At 32.8% G+C, this 23614-nt stretch overlaps 1 protein-coding gene across 4 annotated transcripts in view; it reads left to right on the top strand.

Annotated features, from left to right (window-relative positions):
• Window positions 1-23614, top strand: part of LOC142222505 (uncharacterized) — a 329961-nt gene that overhangs the window by 20446 nt on the left and 285901 nt on the right. For all 4 annotated transcript variants that reach the window (XM_075292674.1, XM_075292675.1, XM_075292672.1 and 1 more), the window contains exon 2: window positions 22747-22781. The gene's annotated coding sequence lies outside the window, so the exon portion shown is untranslated. The remainder of the gene's footprint in view (window positions 1-22746; window positions 22782-23614) is intronic.

Below are 23614 nucleotides of genomic sequence, written 5' to 3'. Positions count from 1 at the left end.
AAATTTTGTCAAAATTTTATTTCTATAGAAAATTTTGTCAAAATTTTATTTCTATAGAAAATTTTATTTCTATAGAAAATTTTGTCAAAGTTTTATTTCTATAGTTTTGTCAAAATTTTATTTCTATAGAAAATTTTGTCAAAATTTTATTTCTATAGAAAATTTTGTCAAAATTTTATTTCTATAGAAAATTGTGTCAACATTTTATTTCTATAGAACATTTTGTCAAAGTTTTATTTCTATAGAAAATATTGTCAAATTTTTATTTCTATAGAAAATTTTGTCAAATTTTTATTTCTATAGTTTTGTCAAAATTTTATTTCTATAGAAAATTTTGTCGAAATTTTATGTCTGTGGAGAATTTGGTTAAAATTTTATTTCTATGGAAATTTTTGTCAATATTTTATTTCTATAGCGAATTTTGATAAAATTTTATTTCTACAGAAAATTTTGTCAAAATTTTATTTCTTTAGAAAATTTTGTCAAAATTTTATTTCTATAGAAAATTTGGTCAAAATTTTATTTCTATAGAAAATTTTGTCAAAATTTTATTTCTATAGAAAATTTTGTCGAAATTTTATGTCTGTGGAGAATTTTGTTAAAATTTTATTTCTATGGAAATTTTTGTCAATATTTTATTTCTATAGCGAATTTTGATAAAATTTTATTTCTATTTTTTTTTTAAATTTTATTTCTATGGAAATTTTTGTCAATATTTTATTTCTATAGCGAACTTTGATAAAATTTTATTTCTACAGAAAATTTTGTCAAAATTTTATTTCTATAGAACATTTTGTAATAGTTTTATTTCTACAGAAAATTTTATCAAATTTTTATTTCTATAGAAAATTTTGTCAAATTTTTATTTCTATAGAAAATTTTGTCAAAATTTTATTTCTATAGAAAATTGTGTCAACATTTTATTTCTATAGAAAATTTTGTCAAAATTTTATTTCTATAGAAAATTTTGTCAAAATTTTATTTCTATAGAAATATTTGTCAAATTTTTATTTCTATAGTTTTGTCAAAATTTTATTTCTATAGAAAATTTTGTCAAAATTTTATATCTATAGAAAATTTTGTCAAAATTTTATTTCTATAGAAAATTGTGTCAACATTTCTTTCTATAGAAAATTTTGTCAATTTTTTTTCTATAGAAAATTTTGTCAAAATTTTATTTCTATAGAAAATTTTGTCAAAATTCTATTTCTATAGAAAATGTTCTCAAAATGTTATTTCTATAGAAAATTTTCTCAAAATTTCATTTCTACAGAAAATTTTGTCAAAATTTTATTTCTATAGAAAATTTTGTCAAATTTTTATTTCTATAGAATATTTTGTCGAAATTTTATGTCTGTGGAGAATTTTGTCAAAATTTTATTTCTATAGAAAATTTTGTCAAAATTTTATTTCTATAGAAAATTTTGTCAAAATTTATTTCTATAAAAAATTTTGTCAGATTTTATTTCTTTCGAAAATTTTGTCAACATTTTATTTCTTTGGAAAATTTTGTCAAAAGTTTATTTCTCTAGAAAAATGTTACAGAAGCGATTTTTTGTGAGGGTGTGGAACCGTGATTGGGAACTAAAGTTTCACAATTCTGTGTGAAACACTGATATTAAAGAGTTGATTTGATAATTGTCCTTTATAAAAACGTTTGCCGCTTTTTATGGCAGATGACAGTCAACGAAATTTTTAAATATTTGTTTATTAGTTCAAATGTGAACAAATTTTCTTATTTACATATATTTATTTTATATTTACTTTAGTGACGTGAACTAAAAATGAGAAAAAAGTGTTATACAATTTTACTATTTTTGAAAGTAAATCATATTTTCCTAAAATTGGTGAAATTTACTTAAATTACATTCATAAGTTTCTCAAATTAAGTAAATTTTTCTTAAATTGTGTCTGCCTCCTAGTTTTTCTTTCAGTATATTACATTTTATTAAGCAACAGAAAAAAAAATCTATTATTTTTTCTTCAATTTGACAAAAATTGTTAACTTATTTGTGTCATGTTGCATTGAGTAAATCTTTTTCTAAAATGAATCTACATTTTCTTACGTGATGTTTTCACTTTTTTCTGAGTGTAGTACATATATTAGGTTTTTACATCATGTAACAATTTGCCATAATTGTTATGGGATTTTAATCTGTATATATACTATATTTTTCAAATTATCTATGCTCCTTTAATCCATTTTGTAGCACGTTGAAAACTTATCCATAATAATATTTAATTTTATAGTTACATTGTTCGTAAATTCAGTTTTTATGGTTATTGCATGTGAAGAAATCCTTTGGGTAAAAGAAATTCTCTATAATGAATTTGATTAAAACTTGGCAAAGTTTTGAATTGCTTTACCACCATAACCTTCACTGCAATATGCTCTAGAGACTATGGTCAAAATAAAAGTTAGTTTTCGAAATTTTATTAAACTCATCGGCAGTGTCGGATTTCCTTTATTGCCTTGGCATCTATAAAAACACACTCACTCTCAAAAATGACTTGCGAATTCACTTCAACTCGAAGTTATGTTCAAAGCTATTTCATGGTTAATTGCATTCATTAAAAATGCCATAATGTCTTATCTTAAATATATATTTTAATGTTGTATAACATAATGAATATTAATTTTTGTTTTGTGCCATTTTTTCCTATGGAGAATAAAGAATACAAGAGAATTTATGGTGTAAAGTGATTTGTGAGAGAGTTAATGTGAAACATGTGCCTCCCAAAAAATTTGAATGTTACATGACATCTAGGATTGATACACTGTTAGAAAAATATGTTTTTCATATGTTCCCATATAAACAAAATGTGTTTCGGGCAGAATTTTTAAGTACAATATATTTAAGAGCAAACATGTAATGTTCCTAAACTAACACTAAATTTTTTGGACACATATGTTAATATGTTAGAATATATTATATTTGGGGCATGAATGTTTCATAAAAATAATATGTGTGAATGTAAACATATATAAATTTACAAATTTCGAGTAAACATATATATGTTGAGATATTTTATTCAGAGAGCGACCGAGAGAGAGTATAGAGAAAGATACCGAGATGGAAACCGGGAGGGTTGACGAAAGATATCAACATAACACAGCGAGAGAATGAAAAGAGAGCAATTTCTGTGAAACCCATAAGCGTAGGAAGGCCTCTGGGGAGGGGGCTTAGACCCCCCCAGAAAAATTTTAGCCCCCCCAGAATTTGAAACTCTATTTATGATTTTCCGTTTTTCAATAAATGTCAATAGTTTTTTTAATTTTTATAAAAATTAAACAAGTATATACAATCGCACAAAGTTCCGCTAAAGACTTTCATGAACAATCGAATTACTTGGTTTGTGGTAGCAGTTGCCGATGGCAATGTTTGAAGTCAGATATTTATGAAATAAAGCTGTGGTTGAACTTATGATTGATTTAGTTTCATAAATGAATATCTTAATAATGCTGTAAATAAGCGTTGCCAAAAAAGTAGTGAAAATGTTCTTTTTGGGTCTAAAAGTGGTGCAAAATTGGCGGAGAAGCAATGAATGTAATGTGAGCTTGTCATAGGACAAATGTCCACCATTTCAACAGCCGTTGCACTGCATTTGCATCACTTCTTAAGGTGATATCCGAATTCAGTGTTTTGAATGTGAATTAAAAAGTTTTGTTATATTTTCCCAAATAAATAATTTTTATATTGTTTTTATAATTTTTAATGCTTGAAACGTTTTTCCTCGAATAATTTCCAAAATTTCGATTTTTCTATCATGGATTTATCAGTTTTGTGGCAAAGTTTGAATAATTTGTACCAATTTATTTATTCTTACTCTTTTTAACTATTTGAAAAAAAAGAAAACAAAAAATTACACATTAAAATATGAAAGTAAGTAAAATATGTAGTTAAAATAATTGAGGACATTTTTGGAAGTACTTTTAAAGTTGTGCCTTTAGAACAACTCACATTTTTTTTTGCTGGGAAAAGTGTGGAACTACTTTTAGTTGCTTTATAATAAATTAATTGTCGAGTTATTTTGCTGTCTAATTTTTTATTCAATTTTATGAAATAAAACATTAATTGAACCTATAAGTTCAGTCTATAAATTTTTAGCTAGGGGGGCTATAGCCCCCCCCCCCCCCCCCCCTAGGAAAATTGTCTAGCTACGCTAATGGTGAAACCGCTTGTATGTTGTTTCGAAAACTGTTTTATGATAAGGCCAAAAATTTGATATGCTTAAGTCTAAATATTATTTAATTTGAATATTAGCATGAGTATTCGGAGTAAAGAGAATAGACATTCAGAATCAAGAGAATAGACATTCAGAAGAAAATAGACATTTGAAAAAAAAAAAACAGCACGTGTTTTCGCCTTGAGAGCAGCATTTTATGTATGTGCGGACATGTGTTTTGTTTATCATTTTGACATTATGGCCACAATTTATTTTCTTGGTTCGTTAAAAGAAATCGGAACTTACGAGGAGTAAGTCAAAATATTCAGGCAAAGGAAATTAACATTAAGAAAAAAAATTTTTTTTTTTTTATAGAAATGCAATTTTGACAAAATTTTGTAAAGAAATAAAATTTTAACAACATTTACTATAAATATAAAAATTTGACGAAATTTTCTAAGAAATAAAATTTTGACAAAAAAAGTTGATACAATTTTCTATAGAAATAAAATTTTGGCAAATTTTTCTAGAGAAATAAAAAGTTGACTAAATTTTCTAAAGAATTATAATTTTGACAAAATGTTCTTAGGAAATAAAATTTTGCCAGCATTCTCCGTAGAAATAAATTTTAAAAAATTTAGAAAAGAAACTTTACTATATAAACAAAGTTTAAGAATTTTTTTCTATAAAAATAAAATGTTGACTAAATTTCAATATGTTTAAACATTTTTGTTTGTTTTAGGCCATACTATCAAAGTCTCCTTTTTTTGCCTTCTTTAGAAGTCAATATCTGTAAACAATTTCCGCCTTGTCTGCCTTTTGTCGAAGTAGTATTTTTCTTTTGTTGGTGCAAACCGAAAATATTTAAAACATCGTCACATTCCAGGGATAATTTATGCACTCAAAACAAAAAAAATGTCGCTACTTGGAATGATCATAAAAAAGATCAAGTTTGTGTCTTGCTCTCAAATAAAATTTTTCCTTCGAACCGAAATTTTTCTCAAACGACATTCCGCTTTCTTTGAAAGCACACCCAGAGAAGGAATATGATCACCTCAAATATGTTTTAAGAGCAAAATGTTATTTTTGGGTGGTGATCATGTAACATGGTTTTCGCAACCATGTTATTGTCTCGGAAATCATGTATCTGATTTCGGCAAGCAGGTTATATTTGACTGCGTGCAAATAAATCCTAATTTAGGGAGCCACCGTGGTGCAATGGTTAGCATGTCCGCCTTGCACACACAAGGTCGTGGGTTCGATTTCTGCTTCGACCGAACACCAAAAAGTTTTTCAGCGGTGGATTATCCCAGCTCAGTAATGCTGGTGACATTTCTGAGGGTTTCAAAGCTTCTCTAAGTGGTTTCACTGCAATGTGGAACGCCGTTCGGACTCGGCTATAAAAAGGAGGTCCCTTGTCATTGAGCTTAACATGGAATCGGGCAGCACTCAGTGATAAGAGAGAAGTTCACCACTGTGGTATCACAATGGACTGAATAGTCTAAGTGAGCCTGATACATCGGGCTGCCACCTAACCTAACCTAACCTAACAATCGTTGCAATGAATTTGCATCACTTCTTAAAGGTGTGATCCGAATTCAGTGTTTTGAATGTGAATTAAAAATTTTGTGATATTTTCCCAAATAAATATTTTTTATACTTTTTGAAAACGTTTTCCCTCGAATATTTTCAAATATTATAGATTTTTCTATAATGGATTTAGCATTTTTGTGGCAAAATTTGAATAATTTGTACCATTTTATTTATTCTTACTCTTTTTTTAAACTATTTGAAAAAAGAAAACAAAAAATTACGCATTAAAATATAAAAAAAAATTAAGTAAAAAAACTTTCTGTGTAGTTAAAATAGTTAACTTCTTTGTGAAGACATTTTTGGAAGTGCTTTTAAAGTTGTGCCTTTAGAACAACTCCCAATTTTTTGCTGGGAAAAGTGTGGAACTACACTACGGGAAATGGATCAACCACAGAACTGGTACAGGACTAGTCCCTGGTGTGTATGGACCAGTCCCAGTTCTGATCAAAATGTATGGAAGGGACCGTCCACTTTAACATGGGTTTGTCATTGACGGAGTAAATTTACATTTTAGGACGCGTCCTGGGACAATTTAGCAGGAGCAACCCATAAACAGGTCCTCAGGAACCAGTCTCGGACAAACTCTTAGAAATCTCTTTCAATTTGGGCTCCTAATCGAACCCGAAATGAAAAAAAAAAACTTTTGAAATATGTCGAAGAAAAGGTTATTCTGATAATTTTATTTCACTAAATGTGAAAATTGAAACTAACTGGAGCACAGGTACCAGTTCTGTGATAGGTCCGTCAGTGGCAATTTGCACCAATTTCCCCGTAAGGTACTTTTAGTTGCTTTATTATAAATTGATTGTCGAGTTATTTTGATGTCTATTTTTTTATCCAATTTTATGAAATAAAACATTAGTTGAACCTATAAGTTCAGTCTATAAAGTTTTAGCTAGGGGGGCTGTAACCCCCACTAGGAAAATTGTCTAGCTACGCTAATGCTTGTCATTGAGCTTAACATGGAATCGGACAGCACTTAGTGATAAGAGAGAAGTTCACCAATGTGGTATCACAATGGACTGAATAGTCTAAGTGAGCCTGATACATCGGGCTGCCACCTAACCTAACCCTAATTTATTAGAATTGTTGTCAAGATTGCCTTAAATCTTGTTTCTTCTTTTCAAAGAACATTTTATCTCTATCACATTTTATTTCTATCACACTGGAAATACAGCATGTTTGGATCGGAATCAATACCACAAAAGGTTCAAATCCATGGATATAAGCAATCTGTTTTGAGTGTGGGTGAGGAATTTAGGCCTCTGTGCACAGCAAAAAAAAAAAAAAAAAAAATGCACGAAAATTTTTCCATTTAATGTCTTAATTGAGTTTTAAAAAATATTAAATTAAAAATTTAATTGGTTTAACAAAATTTTTAATTAAAATAAAACTCAATCACAAGACATAATAATATCAATTAATTTTTTTATTGGAATAATTAATTTTTTAATTTGGAATAATTAATTTCAATTAATTTTTTTTTATTGATATTATCATTTCTGTGAGACATTTCAATTAGAACTTATTCGAATCAATTAATTTTATGATTGAAGACAAAAAATATGTGTTTTGTGTGTAGGGGGTCTAGCTTAAAAAAGATTTGCCACAATTAGTAAAGATCTTAAAATTATGAACAAAGCTTTAGTATTTTTTGTATACAGTATATATTCTGGATACAGGATTATATACATGCCCAATTTGTTTGAGATGCAGTAAAATATCCCAAAAAAATTGCCAATTTCCTTTTTTCCTGCTCATTGTGAATTTGGCAGAATTTTCCTAGAACGTCAGTTCAATAAAATTCCACAGAAATTTACTGAACTTTGGTTTGACATTTATTGATGATATTAAAATTCTTTGATGACCTTGTCTGGATTTTTTTATGCCATTAACAAAACTCAATGTCGTCGTAGGCTATTAGCGAATTTATTTATTATTTACATTAATATAGTACATCGATATTCTTCATAATCTATTTATAATCTTTGAATATTTGCCACATATTTGCAATGCCATTATATTCCTCTGAACGAAATTGTTTTTTGGTTGCAAATTCATGGTATTTTATGGATATTTCATTTCAATTTTCTCAATTTGCCAAATAAAATTGGTCTCTTTCAAATAGGTTTAGCAAATTACCGATAAATTCCACATCTAATTGCCAACAGTGTTAGTGGCCACACAAAATGACTTGGGGTGGACCCCTCCACCCTCTCGTCATTACAATGCAATAGTCATTTTGTATGTCCTTAATGGTGATAGGCAAAAATTCGGTGACATTAGCACAACCAGCGTAGTGACTACACAAAAGTTCGAAGGTTATATTTATTGCGATTTGTTTTTTTGCCGCTTGATGTGTTCTTGCCGTTTTGGCCAAGTTTTTTTGAGCTTAGGTGGTACCAGTCACTCACTGTTGTGGTTGTTTTTTCTTTGGCTTTGTATTCTTTGCTGTCATGTGAACTCTGTCTAAGGCTGATTTAGGCTACTTTTGCCATTGGAATGTCAGCATTGAAGGCGGCATTGTTAGTTCTCACATGTTTGCCATTCATTATGGGTTCTAATTCATTTCATTTTCATTTTTTCTCATTTATTTTTTGGTTATTTGCAGCTGTTTCCTTGCTATTGTTGTGTTGGTATGGTAGTTATTGACATTTTTTGGTCCTATATATGGTAGAAATTGCCAAGAACACAGAACGAAAAAATTTTGATTTTTGAGCGATGTACAAATAATTTTGTCAAAATATTTTTTTATTTTTTATTACACAGTGCAACACAAAAAATCGGAACAAAAAATCACTTACCGCAGCCGAAAGTACTCGATGAGAGAAGAAAAGTAATGTCTGGAGCCACCGTGGTGCAATGGTTAGCATGCCCGCTTTGCATACACAAGGTCGTGGGTTCGATTCCTGCTTCGACCGAGTTTTTCAGCGGTGGATTATTCCACCTCAGTAATGCTGGTGAGGGTTTCAAAGCTTCTCTAAGTGGTTTCACTGCAATGTGGAACGCCGTTCGGACTCGGCTATAAAAAGGAGGTCCCTTGTCATTGAGCTTAACATGGAATCGGGCAGCACTCAGTGATAAGAGAGAAGCTCATCACTGTGGTATCACAATGGACTGAATAGTCTAAGTGATCCTGATATATCGGGATAACCTAACCTAATGTCTGGATTTGCTTGATTGGTTGCCGTTCGTCTTTTATGAGCCTCTAAAGTTTTTTGAGCCTCTAAAGTTTTACCTTACTTTAAGGTAAAATTGCCTTAGCTCAAAAACGTAAGAGGGAGGAACATAAGAAGGAGGGAGGCAATTTTCTAAAATTTGGATCCTAAATTTAACAAGCATATAGGGCCGTAAGTTCGGCCAGGCCGAATCTTATGTACCCTCCACCATGGATTGCGTATAAACTTCTGCGAAAGACTGTCATCCACAATCGATTGAGATCGATTTATCTGAGGGCTATATATAACTATAGACCGATATGGACCTAGTTAGGCAAGGTTGTTAACGGCCATATACTAGCACAATGTACCAAATTTCAACTGACTCGTATGAAATTTGCTCCTCCAAGAGGCTCCAAAACCAAATCTCAGAATCGGTTTATATGGCGGCTGTATATAATTATGGACTGATATGACCAATACCTGCATGGTTATTAGAGACCATATACTAACACCACGTACTAAATTTCAATCAGAACGGGTGAATTTTTCTTATCCACCAGGAGGTCAAATCTGGGGATGGGTTTATATTGGGGCTATATATAATTATGGACTGATATGAACCAAATCCTGCATGATTGTTGGATACCATATACTAACATCACGTACCAAATTTCAACCGAATCGGATGAATTTTGCTCTTCCAAGGGGCTCCGGAGGTCAAATCTAGGGATGGGTTTATATGGGGGCTAAATATAATTATGGACCGATTTCGACCAATTTTTGCATGAGTGTTTGAGGCCATATATTAATACCACGTACCAAATTTCAACTGAATCAGATGAATTTTGGTCTTCCAAGAGCCTCCGGAGGTCAAATCTGGGGATCGGTTTATATGGGGGCTATATATAATAATGGACCGATGTGGACCAATTTTTGCATAGTTATTAGAGACCATATATTAACACCATGTACCTAATTTCAGCCGGATCGGATGAAATTTGCTTCTCTTAGAGGGTCTGCAAGCCAAATTTGGGGGTCCGTTTATATGGGGGCTATACGTAAAAGTGGACCGATATGGCCCATTTGCAATACCATCCGACCTACATCAATATCAACTACTTGTGCCAAGTTTCAAGTCGATAGCTTGTTTCGTTCGGAAGTTAGCGTGATTTCAACAGACGGACGGACGGACGGACATGCTCAGATCGACTCAGAATTTCACCACGACCCAGAATATATACACTTTATGGGGTCTTAGAGCAATATTTCGATGTGTTACAAACGGAATGACAAAGTTAATATACCCCCATCCTATGGTGGAGGGTATAATAAAGAAAATTAAAACAGTCTTTTTATACCCTCCACCATAGGATGGGGGTATATTAACTTTGTCATTCCGTTTGTAACACATCGAAATATTGCTCTAAGACCCCATAAAGTATATATATTCTGGGTCGTGGTGAAATTCTGAGTCGATCTAAGCATGTCCGTCCGTCCGTCCGTCTGTCCGTCTGTCCGGCTGTCCGTCCGTCTGTGGAAATCACGCTAACTTCCGAACGAAACTAGCTATCGACTTGAAACTTGGCACAAGTAGTTGTTATTGATGTAGGTCGGATGGTATTGAAAATGGGCCATATCGGCCCACGTTTACGTATAGCCCCCATATAAACCGATCCCCAAATTTGGCTTGCGGAGCCTTCCGGAGCAGCAAAATTCATCCGATCCGGTTGAAATTTGGTGCGTGGTCTAAGTATACGGTCTCTAACAACCATGCAAAAATTGGTCCATATCGGTCCATAATTATATATAGCCCCCATATAAACCGATCCCCAGATTTGACCTCCGGAGCCTCTTGGAGGGGCAAAATTCATCCGATCCGGTTGAAATTTGGTACCTGATGTTAGTATACGGTCTCTAACAACCATGCAAAAATTGGTCCATATCGGTCCATAAATATATATAGCTCCCATATAAACCGATCCCCAGATTTGACCTCCGGAGCCTCTTGGAGGAGCAAACTTCATCCTACCCGATTGAAATTTGGTACGTGGTGTTAGTATATGGTCTCTAACAACCATGCAAAAACTGGTCCATATCGGTCCATAATTATATATAGCTCCCATATAAACCGATCCCCAGATTTGACCTCCGGAGCATCTTGGAGGGGCAAAATTCATCCGATCCGTTTGAAATTGGGTACCTGATGTTAGTATACGGTCTCTAACAAGCATGCAAAAATTGGTCCATATCGGTCCATAATTATATATAGCTCCCATATAAACCGATCCCCAGATTTGAACTCTGGAGCCTCTTGGATGAGCAAAATTCATGCGATCCAATTGAAATTTAGTACGTGGTGTTAGTCTATGGTCTCTAACAACCATGCAAAAATTGGTCCATATCGGTCCATAATTATATATAGCTCCCATATAAACAGATCCCCAGATTTGACCTCCGGAGCCTCTTGGAGGAGCAAAAGTCATCCGATGCGGTTGAAATTTGGTACATTTCGTTAGTAAAGGGTGATTCTTTTGAGGTTAGGATTTTCATGCATTAGTATTTGACAGATCACGTGGGATTTCAGACATGGTGTCAAAGAGAAAGATGCTCAGTATGCTTTGACATTTCATCATGAATAGACTTACTAACGAGCCACAACGTCGAATTTTCAGTGAATGGGCCCTAGAAAAGTTGGCAGAAAATCCGCTTTTTTATCGACAAATTTTGTTCAGCGATGAGGCTCATTTCTGGTTGAATGGCTACGTAAATAAGCAAAATTGCCGCATTTGGAGTGAAGAGCAACCAGAAGCCGTTCAAGAACTGCCCATGCATCCCGAAAAATGCACTGTTTGGTGTGGTTTGTCGCTGGTGGAATCATTGGACCGTATTTTTTCAAAGATGCTGTTGGACGCAACGTTACGGTGAATGGCGATCGCTATCGTTCGATGCTAACAAACTTTTTGTTGCCAAAAATGGAAGAACTGAACTTGGTTGACATGTGGTTTCAACAAGATGGCGCTACATGCCACACAGCTCGCGATTCTATGGCCATTTTGAGGGAAAACTTCGGAGAACAATTCATCTCAAGAAATGGACCGGTAAGTTGGCCACCAAGATCATGCGATTTGACGCCTTTAGACTATTTTTTGTGGGGCTACGTCAAGTCTAAAGTCTACAGAAATAAGCCAGCAACTATTCCAGCTTTGGAAGACAACATTTCCGAAGAAATTCGGGCTATTCCGGCCGAAATGCTCGAAAAAGTTGCCCAAAATTGGACTTTCCGAATGGACCACCTAAGACGCAGCCGCGGTCAACATTTAAATGAAATTATCTTCAAAAAGTAAATGCCATGGACCAATCTAACGTTTCAAATAAAGAACCGATGAGATTTTGCAAATTTTATGCGTTTTTTTTTAAAAAAAGTTATAAAGCTCTTAACAAATCACCCTTTATATGGCCTCTAACAGCCATGTAAAAATTGTCAAATTTTATCACTATAGAAAGTTTTGTCAAAATTTCATTTCTATAGAAAGTTTTGTAAAAAGTTTATTTCTATAGCAATGTTTGTCAACATTTTATTTCCATAGAAAATTTTGTCAAAATTTTATTTCCATAGAAAATTTTGTAAAAAATTTATTTCTGTAGAAAATTTCGTCAACATTTTATTTCTATAGACAATTTTGTCAACATTTTATTTCTATAGAACATTTTGTCAACATTTTATTTCTATAGAACATTTTGTCAACATTTTATTTCTATAGAAAATTTTGTCAAAATTTTATTGCTATAGACAATTTTGTCAACATTTTACTTCCATAGACAATTTTGTCAACATTTTATTTCTATAGAAACTTTTGTCAAACTGAATTATATACGTATTTAATCGGCCTTTTTTTTGTTTAATATATACCCCTTATGGACTAACTTACAATTTAGAAGACAGTGTTAAAAAGTTTTACGATACCTTGCCATCGGCAAGTGTTATCGCAACCCAAGTAATTCGATTGTGGATGACAGCCTTTAGTAGAAGTTCCTACGCAATCCATGGTGGAGGGTACATAAGATTCGGCCTGGCCGAACTTACGGCCGTATATACTTGTTTTTAATTAAAATTTCATTATCTTTAACAATATTGTGTAAATTGCGCATCCTAAAATTTAGGTTGCGTCATTTTTAATACCACGTAAAATTTTTTTTCAGAATGGGGCCTACGAACAGCTATGCTGTAACAGATCGTATGGACATAAAGTATTTGCGAATACTTTAAATCTACTGTTCCGTGTCAATACAAGCTCTAATTGCAAGTATATGCATATGTCAGCCATATAAAGTGTCAGTATAAACTTTTAGGAAAATGGTGGGAAAACATTATTTTCCCCTCTATAACCGAAAATCCTCACACTGAGGTGTAAAAAATTGCCAGTGGATAGGATTCTCCTCTTTTTTTCTCCTTATTTGTCTAAATGTTAACGATGTCGCATAATTAATGTTCTTAAGCCTGGTGTATAAATGATATTAATTTTGTTAACCCAGGCGTATAATTAATATTAATCTTGTATGAAGGTAATTTAGATTTTGTGGGACTAGCCTGAATTGGTTTGAGTTTTTCAGGATTCAGACTCGATATCCTCATTTCTCTTTAAGAACTGGCATTATTTGGTCCTTGCTAAATGTTAACGATAATAATTGATATTAATTTTCTTAAATCAGGCATATAATTAATATTAATTTTCTTGAACCAGGCGTATAATTGATACTAATTTTGTATGAAGGTTATTTAGGTGTTTAAGTGCCTATACACAAGTGCCCACCAAAGGGTGGGACTGGCTTGAATTGGTTTGAAGTTTCCAGGAATCAGATTCTCTTTAATAAATTTTAGGATCAACTCGTTAATATTATGAACGTTTTTGGATATAACAATTAAATTAAGTAGTTATCAAAATCAGCAATTTCTCCATGGGTATATTTCTCTCATATATGGGACCTTTCACGCTAGAATGGCCACATTCTATTTACCTTAATAACTTTGCAGATTTTTTTCGATAGTGTAACCTTCCTTCCCTTCCGCACACACACACACACTCCGATTTTTCCATTGCCATTGTTATTTATGTGATATAAAGCAGTTACACAGAATTTTTCCACAATAATGTCCCTCAATATTATTGGTAAGGACATCATCTACAGAAATATGAAGATGAAGAATAAAAATTATTCTATAAATAAATAACGAAAAGAAATCAAGACCAGCAGAAATTGAAACAACAAATTATGAAAGAAACCAGAAGGGACCGATGACAATATGTGAGAACAGCATTTAGTTTCACCCCAAGAAGTTGAAGCTTAGAGCATGGTTACATTATTCTTTTCTTGTGTACATATTTCGTTTCATTTGTTTGGTTAGCTATGGGTTTGGGTCTTTTGTAATTGATTATAATTCAATTTATAATTACACCAGAGTAATAGAAATGCGTTTAGTATACATTATGGGTGATTTTGTGGTCTTATGTTGATTGAAAGTGACAAAAAAAACAAATACTACCACAGAAAATTATATGGATTCTTGTTGTTGTTGTCATTGCTATTATTTGTTTGGGTTTCCATTCTGTTGGGAGATCTAAGACCTGGGAATAGGTCAGTTATTTATTGTTTAGTATATGAATGAATGTTGGTGTTCACTATGTCGTATAATTGATATTATTTTTGTTAAATCAGGCGTATGATTGATATTAATTTGATTGAAGGCCATTTAGGCGTATAATTTACGTAATATAATGCAGTGGTGTTGGGAAAATACCCTTAAGCTTGAGTGAATTGTGTTATGTAAAATTGTTTGAAAGAGCGGTTTATGGAATGAGAGAAAGAAAAATGGAGTAAAATTGCTAAACAGACTAAAATCAATAAGAGTTTTTAGATAAATCCCTTTAAATTCAAATTTAGCCTTTGCCATATCCATTTGTACTCTCATACCATAGAATGGATGGTGGTATAAGTTAAATTACTGTGATTACTACCTGGGCTGTGGAGTCGAGCCAATTTAGCTCGACTCCGACTGCAGCATTTTTCAACAGCCTCGACTCCGACTCCGGAGTCCACTCCGGGTAATATCAATAAATCTCATTTTAACACCACTAATTTGTAGTTCTATTGTGGGGTACCGTAAATCGATCGATAGAAATTATCGATTTATTTATGTGTGCAAAAAAGATCTTAATTTCATATTTGATGCCAATTGAACTCTATATTTCAAATTTAAGGCAATGTCGGTCCTATGTTTAATAAATAAAATACTGATATAAATATCCATCATAATATGAGCAGATACCAACAGTCTTCAGTATATGTATTTATAGACATGTAAAGAAAGTTCAAAGTCGGACGGGGCTCATTGTATTATACCCTTCAACACATTGTGGACCAAAATTATTGATACCATCTCAAGTGCCTTGGGCACAGTGTGGCGCAGGGTTTGAATAAATATGGGAAATATTTATTATTTTTTCTAGGCAATTTCGCAAAATTGCATTTTTGATTCATCAGCCGATAAATATGTATTAGAGATATAGGACAATTCGAGTCATTTTTACAAGTTTTCGTCTTAACAGTGAGTATCAGTGAGCATCAGTAAGAAATACTATTAAAAATCAAAAATACTATAAAAATACAATTTTGAGAAAATTTACTATAGACATAAAATTTTGAGAAATTTTTCTAAAAATAACATTTTGAGAAAATAAATTTTTTAGAAATAACATTTTAAGAAAATTTTCTAGAAATAAAATTAAAAAAAAAAATTTATATAGTAAATAAAATTTTGCTAAATTTTCTATAGAAATAAAATTTTGACAAAATTTTCTATAGAAATAAAATTTTGACAAAATTTTCTATAAAAACAAGTAATGAAAGTCTAAAGTCGGGCGGGGCCGACTATGTTATACCCTGCACCACTTTGTAGATCTAAATTTTCGATACCATATCACATCCGTCAAATGTGTTGGGGGCTATATATAAAGGTCTGTCCCAAATACATACATTTAAATATCACTCGATTTGGACAGAATTTTATAGGCTTTTACAAAATCTATAGACTCAAAATTTAAGTTGGCTAATGCACTAGGGTGGAACACAATTTTAGTAAAAAATTATGGGAAACATTTAAATCTGAAGCAATTTTAAGGAAACTTCGCAAAAGTTTATTTATGATTTATCGCTCGATATATATGTATTAGAAGTTTAGGAAACTTAGAGTCACTTTTACAACTTTTCGACTATGCAGTGGCGATTTAACAAGGAAAATGTTGGTATTTTGACAATTTTTGTCGAAATCAGAAAAACATATATATGGGAGCTATATCTAAATCTGAACCGATTTCAATCAAATTTGGCACACATGACTATATTACTAATTGCCTTCATATGAAGCTAGGTGTAGGCTAATTCATTTGGATTCTCTTCAATCGCGTAGATTAAAGTTTTCAGTTTTGTTTATTTATAAAATAATTAATGGATTTATAGATTGTCCGTCTCTTTTAGAGTTGATTGGTTTTAATGTACCAATACATTGTTTGCGAAAGCATGATTATTTTGCAATTCCTGCTCATAGAACAAACTATGGATCTTCGGAACCAATTTTAAGATCTCTTAAAGAATTTAATAATTTAAATAATAACTTTGATTTAGATTTTTCAATTTCCCTAAATAGTTTTAATTCTATTTTAGACTTAATTTATTTTAAGAATTGCTAGTCTGTAAGGAATGTATTCCATAGACTGAATAAATAAATAAATAAATAAATTGTACTCCTAGTGCAAATTTCAACCAAATTGGGCCAAAACTCTGGCTTTGGGGTCATATGAGTGTAAATCGGGCGAAAAATATATATGGAAGCTATATCTAAATCTGAACCGATTTCAATCAAATTTGGCACACATGACTATACTACGAATTGTACTCCTTGTGCAAAATTTCAAGCTAATCGGGATAAAACTCTGGCTTCTGGGTCCATATAAGTGCATATCGGGCGAAAGATATATATGGGAGCTATATCTAAATCTGAATCGATTTCAACCAAATTTGGCACGCATAGCTACAATGCTAAATCTACGCCCTGTGCAAAATTTTAACCAAATTGGGCCAAACCGGGCGAAAGATATATATGGGAGCTATATCTAAATCTGAACCGATTTCAATCAAATTTTGCACACTTGACTATACTACTAATTGTACTCCTAGTGCAAAATTTTAACCAAATTCGGCCAAAAATCTGGCTTCTGGGGCCATATAAGTCCATATCGGGCGAAAGATATATATGGGAGCTATATCTAAATCTGAACCGATTTCTTCCAAAATCAATAGGGTTCTATTCTGACCCAAATTAGGAACATGTGCCAAATTTGAAGGCGATTGGACTTAAATTGCGACCTAGACTTTGATCACAAAAATGTGTTCACAGACAGACGGACATGGTTATATCGACTCAGGGACCCATCCTAAGCATTATTGCCAAAGACACCATGTGTCTATCTCGTCTCCTTCTGGGTGTTAACCCAATAGGCACTAACTTATAATACCCTGTTCCACAGTGTGGCGCAGGGTATAATAAATTTGTGAGAAAATTTTTCATAGATATAAATAAATAAATTTTTTAAAGAATAAAATTAAAAAAAAAAAATAAGTATATACGGCCGTAGGTTAGGTTAGGTGGCAGCCCGATGTATCAGGCTCACTTAGACTATTCAGTCCATTGTGATACCACATTGGTGAACTTCTCTCTTATCACTGAGTGCTGCCCGATTCCATGTTAAGCTCAATGCCAAGGGACCTCCTTTTTATAGCTGAGTCCGAACGGCGTTCCACTTTGCAGTGAAACCAGTTAGAGAAGCTTTGAAACCCTCAGAAATGTCACCAGCATTACTGAGGTAGGATAATCCACCGCTGAAAAACTTTTTGGTGTTCGGTCGAAGCAGGAATCGAACCCACGACCTTGTGTATGCAAGGCGGGCATGCTAACCATTGCACCACGGTGGCTCCCACGGCCGTAAGTTCGGCCAGGCCGAATCTTTTGTACCCTCCACCATGGATAGCGTAGAAACTTCTACGAAAGACTGTTATCCACAATCGAATTACTTGGGTTGTGGTATCTAAAAACTTCTTAAATTTTTCTAAATTGTGAGTTAGTCCATACGTGGTAACATAGAGAGCCAGAATTGAAATATGGGGGTCGCTTATATGGGGGCTATATACAATTATGAACTTGATCTGGACCAATTTATAACTATAGACCGATATGGACCTAGTTAGGCATGGTTGTTAACGGCCATATACTAGCACAATGTACCAAATTTCAACTGACTCGGATGAAATTTGCTCCTCCAAGAGGCTCCAAAACCAAATCTGGGGATCGGTTTATATGGGGGCTATATATATTTATGGACTGATATGAACCAATTCCTGCATGGTTGTTGGATAACATATACTAACATCACATACCAAATTTCAACCGAAACGGAGGAATTTTGCTCTTCCAAGGGGCTCCGGAGTTCAAATCTGGGGATCGGTTAATATGGGGCTATATATAAGTATGGACCGATTTCGACCAATTTTTGCATGGGTGTTTGCGGCCATATATTAACACCACGTACCAAATTTCAACTGAATCAGATGAATTTTGGTCTTCCAAGAGGCTCCGGAGATCAAATCTGGTGATCGGTTTATATGGGGGCTATATATAAGTATGGACCGATGTGGACCATTTTTTGCATGGTCATTAGAGACCATATACGAACACCATGTACCAAATTTCAGCTGGATCGGATGAAATTTGCTTCTCTTAGAGGCTCCGCAAGCCAAATCGGGGGATCGGTTTATATGGGGGCTATATATAATTATGGACCGATGTGGACCAATTTTTGCATGGTTGTTAGAGATCATATGCTGACACCATGTACCAAATTTCAGCTGGATTGGATGAAATTTGCTTTTCTTAGAGGGTCTGCAAGCCAAATTTGGGGGTCCGTTTATATGGGGGCTATACGTAAAAGTGGACCGATATGACCCATTTGCAATACCATCCGACCTACATCAATAACAACTACTTGTGCCAAGTTTCAAGTCGATAACTTGTTTCGTTCGGAAGTTAGCGTGATTTCAACAGACGGACGGACATGCTCAGATCGACTCAGCATTTCACCACGACCCAGAATAAATATACTTTGTGGGGTCTTAGAGCAGTATTTCGATGTGTTACAAACGGAATGACAAAGTTAATATACCCCCATCCTATGGTGGATGGTTTAAAAACAAAAGTGGTTGTTCGAAATATTTCAAATAAATTGTTATGGTGGTGGGCATTAAAATGGATCGATTCAGCTCATCTGGTAGTCTAACATTCTAGGAAACATAAAATGATCTCCGTATTTGGAAGTTGCTTTTCATTTACAGTCTTACCATACTTTGATCGAATAAAAAACGCAATGGAAACTGATTTGCGTAAAAACTTGTTTATCTACAAAAATGTGAAGTGTTTTAAAATATTTAGTTTAGTCGAAGTTGAGCAAAATTTTTACGACTCCAACTGCAGCAAAATCTTCAGACTTCGGCTCCAAAACTCCGACTACACAGCCCTGATTAATACTATCATTTTCTTTGTTGATGACATTTCAATTAAAAAATTAATTAAATTAAAGAAAAATATTTTGCGTAGGCTGGTGCCGCTTGTCATACTGCCGGCGAAACAATGTACTTATTGAAAGATCATTTAAACGACAACACTATTTGGACCGGTAAATTGGCCTCTGTGTTCGTGTGATTTGACGCTACTCGATTATTTTTTCTAGGGATACCTGAAGTCATTGGTTTACGTAGATAAACCAGCAACGATTGACGCTTTGGAAACCAATATTCAACGTGTCATTGCTGGAATACACCCTCAAATGCTTAAAAGGTGGTCGAAAAGTGGACCTCCAAATGACCTTGTGCAAAATAGTCATGCTGGGCATAACATATGCCCGAAATTACATTTAAATGTTAAATGACCAGAAATTATCTACCAAATAATTTTTTTTTTTGCTATTTGATAATTTGCCATGTGTTTTATTTAAATTTCAAATCAGCAAGCTCTTAGTTGCATATATGTACGGAGCATTTTAACTTGAGGTCTGCACAATTCCATTTGTAAATGAAGAGTACACGTGTACTTGCTACATGAGTACATCTATTTGAGAGAGCCGCAAAACAATTGGTACACATTTTGATGAACACCAAAAGCCACGAGTAACTTCTTGTTGCTACCCACCCGACCAAAGTGCCGAGAAATGGCGAAGGTTCGCTAAAGCGAACATTTTTCGAAATAATTTAAAGCGCACATTATTCGAGAAAAGTTCGATAATAGAAAAATTTCGAACGTTCGTTGTTTCGAAGTAATAACGAATATTTTTCGGCTTATTTGTTGGTGTTCCGCCATGTTTATTTCTGACAAAGACAGAGATTAAAAAGTCATTTCAGTTTAAGAAATTGTTAAGTGCGGGTGAAGTGTCTTAGCGAATCTAAAAGAGGTAAGTAATATATTTATATATCTTAAAAAAAAAAACTATTAATTTTCTTTCTTGTTTAATTTGCAGATGTATCCAGGAAAATGTTACTCATTGATTATAGTCCTTTTCAATGGCATAGCCACGACCGGCTTAATAAGAAATTCCGCGCAAAGAAGTCAATGCAGTGCCTTAAATGACTTTAAATATATATTCCTAAATGTAAATAATTTAAGTATTTTGTTCGCAACACTAATATCTATATTATTTTGTATTATAATTAATACACCAATCTTAAGAGCACTTAAAGAGTTTAATAAATTGAGTAGCTTGCATGATTTGGACTTTGCAATGTCCTTAAATAAGTTTAACTCGACTTTAGATTTAATTTACTTTTAATTCTGCTAGTCTGTAAGGATTGTAATCCATAGACTTAAATAAATAAATAAATAAATATTGTGTTGTAATAAAATAAAAACAAACTTGAAAATTTACTTTTACTTCATAACTTATAATGGGAACAATGGGAATAATGTGCGCGGGAACAAAACGCGCACATTATTCGAGAAAAGTTCGATAATACAAAAATTTCGAACGTTCGTTGTTTCGAAGTAATAACGAATATTTTCGGCTTATTTATTGGTGTTCCGCCATGTTTGTTTTTGACAAAGACAGAGATTAAAAAGTCATTTCAGTTTAAGAAATTGTTAAGTGCGGGTGAAGTGTCTTAGCGAATCTAAAAGAGGTAAGTAATTTATTTATATATCTTCAATTTTCTTTCATGTTTAATTTTCAGATGTATCCGGAAAAATGTTACTCATTGATTATAGTCCTTTTCAATGGCATAGCCACGACCGGCTTAATAAACTTAAATCACTTTAAATATATATTCCTAAATGTAAATAATTTAAGTATTTTGTTCGCAACACTAATATCTATATTATTTTGTATTATAATTATCTATATTGTGTTGTAATAAAATAAAAACAAAGTTGAAAATTTTCTTTTACTACACAACTTATAATGGGAACAAAATGGGAATAAAACAGTATAGAAAACCTTCGAAAGCGGAATGATATCGAATACGAAAACGAATTCGAAATAGATTCGTTAACGATCAATTATAGATATCGCGAAACCTTCTTTAACGAATCACTAGCAAGCCTTCGAAAACGAAGAGTTTGCTGGCAGTAACAGCACGACAGACGAACGTTTTTCGAAATTTTTTCGAACCATTCTCGATATCGTTTTCGATAGTTTTCTTCGAGGAAAACCCGAGAATATTTCTAAATCGAATACGATAACGAACGTTGTGGTCAGGTGGGAAAGAACAGCAAACGTTAAGGTAAGTGTGTGACATACATAAATATATGAAATATGTGACATACATACATATCTATGATTGATAATAATGGAAAGTTTTGCTTCGCACATAACTGAGAAATACTTGTGGTTCCACGTGAAGTGAAGAGAATCCATGTTGTACTTTTTCTCAAGTACTTGCATTTTTATTGTTCCTTTTTTTCGGAACACATATTTTTTCGGATAAGTACTTGGTGGTATTTGACAAGCAAGTGTTCTCTTCCCTTCACTACTTGCGCTCTGAGAGAAAGACAGTGTATGTACTATATTCGACAGCGAATTGCATACATGTAGTGAAAATTTATTCGATGCAGAACTCTAATTTTAACCCATATTAAATTAATTCATGTTATGGATCTATATGGATCGCCTTAAACCGTATGTGTCTAATCAAATCGAATAAATTGGTGACCTTCACGTAGGGTTTATGTACAGGTAGTAAGCATATGTTCTGTACTTCTTTATGGACCTCAAATAACTGCAAATACAGAATTTAAGACTGAGAAAAAACCTATTAAACCAAATCGGAAGATCAGTTCATATGTAGGTGCTGTATCACAAAATTTTCCGGTTTGACCCACCTGTGAACTCGACTAAACTTCAGAACGATATTAGCATACTGATATATCGTCTTAAAATTGTACATATATGTCGAAAATCGATATAATAAATAAAATGTATTAATTCAGCTCATATTCTAGTCTAACCCACTAGTAGACATAAAAGAAATCTTCATTGTTGGAAGTTGTAGCACGATTTTTTCTAAGTAAAACGTATTGATGGGGGTAATGATACTAGAGCTTTGGTAATGAGTTTTTCACCTCACCTCGGATATAATGCTGTTGAGGATGTTCAAGAAATTTTTAACTTAAATTCTTTGTTAGGCTTTATTAATTACATAAAATTAACTAACGACTTTTTATATTTTATTATAGGTTGCCATTATCAATTCAAACTGGAAAAATTGAATGTAAGTATCTATCGTAAATTTATTTTTAAGTTTTGTTTGCGAGACAAAACGAACGAAGATATTGCATACACTGAAAAAAAAAATATTGAACTAATATGAAAGATAATACAACCTAAATTTTAGGACATGCACAATTTACACAATACTAATGACTCTTCAAATTTAGGCTAAGACTTATGTTGTGGATTTTGCATATTTGGGTTGAATTTTATATATATTGCAAATACACGCAAAAAAATAATTCTTTCCTCCCAAACGAAATTTTAGACAAACAAAGTTTGTTTCTCATTTGCTTTTTGCTGTAAGGAAGTGTATTTGGAAGAAAAGTATATACTTTTTGTGATAAACGTTTATTCTTTTCCAGGATGTAAAAACAATTTCATAAAGACTAACTAAAAAAAAAAAAAACGTTGTTTTCTTGTTAATTGCATTTTCCCTCACATCTTTCTCACTTCCACGAGGGTTTTTAGTTCTTAACACCTTTTCCTGTAATACCAACAATGTAGAAGAAATTATACGATTTTATTAATTTTTAAAATTTTTTTTACCTTTCGCCTGGACGGAGAATCGAACCGCGGACCATGCACTTTGTAAGCCAGCACACTAACCACTGAGCTATGTACCTGTTATGGTCATCAATAGATAAATATTTATATAAGTTGTATTTATATAGCATAGCTTGCGGCGCCCACGAACCGAATAGACAAAGTTTATTTAACAGAAACAAACATTTAGTTTGGCACCAGTGGTTGCTACGTCCGACTTGCATGCCAAGGGTCGTGGGTTCGATCCCTGCTTCGACCAAAGTTTTTTTGTTTTTTTTTTTTTATATT

The sequence above is a fragment of the Haematobia irritans genome, chromosome 1 (assembly GCF_050003625.1).
Source record: "Haematobia irritans isolate KBUSLIRL chromosome 1, ASM5000362v1, whole genome shotgun sequence".
NCBI classification, from domain to species: domain Eukaryota; kingdom Metazoa; phylum Arthropoda; class Insecta; order Diptera; family Muscidae; genus Haematobia; species Haematobia irritans.
The sequence above is the reverse complement of the archived record's forward strand: the minus strand, read 5'-3'. Positions and strand labels throughout refer to the sequence as shown.